Source organism: Alligator sinensis, unplaced genomic scaffold, assembly GCF_000455745.1.
Source record: "Alligator sinensis unplaced genomic scaffold, ASM45574v1 scaffold559_2, whole genome shotgun sequence".
NCBI lineage: Eukaryota > Metazoa > Chordata > Crocodylia > Alligatoridae > Alligator > Alligator sinensis.
This window is the reverse complement of record NW_005842046.1, coordinates 1415627-1415954: the sequence shown is the minus strand read 5'-3', so window position 1 is coordinate 1415954 and position 328 is coordinate 1415627. Positions and strand designations below refer to the sequence as shown.

Here is a 328-nt window from a genome sequence, read left to right as displayed (position 1 = left end):
GGGGGGGGTAGCTTGTTTCAGGCTAAAGTGTTGCAGTGTGTATATAGGGCGATGCATGTTTTTGGGGAGCGTATATTATTTCAGGGGTCGCGGGGCCGTGCGCGCGCAGGGACTGAGGGTTGTTTTGGGGCGTCTGTGTAGTTTGAGTGTGTTTGTGGCGGTGCAATGTGGTGTCTGCGGGACGGGGGACACACTGAGGGCTGCTTTAATTGTGTTTATTGGGGGTTGTGCTTACCTATACTGGAGGAAGCAGGGCCCTCCGCGGGCGTCGGGCCTAGCGCTCCTCCTCAGGCCGGGCTCTAGCTGGGGGGGGGGGGGCGGCTGGCGC

General features: G+C 60.7%; 1 long non-coding RNA gene across 6 annotated transcripts in view; it reads right to left on the bottom strand.

Moving 5' to 3' along the window:
- LOC112550177 overlaps positions 1-328 on the bottom strand; it is a 22243-nt gene extending 21915 nt beyond the window's left edge. For 4 of the 6 annotated variants that reach the window (XR_003093856.1, XR_003093857.1, XR_003093859.1 and 1 more), the window contains exon 1: positions 236-324. This is a non-coding gene — a long non-coding RNA (uncharacterized LOC112550177). Of the gene's footprint in view, positions 1-235 lie in introns of all 6 variants that reach the window. The other 2 variants (XR_003093855.1, XR_003093858.1) reach the window with 2 other exon arrangements.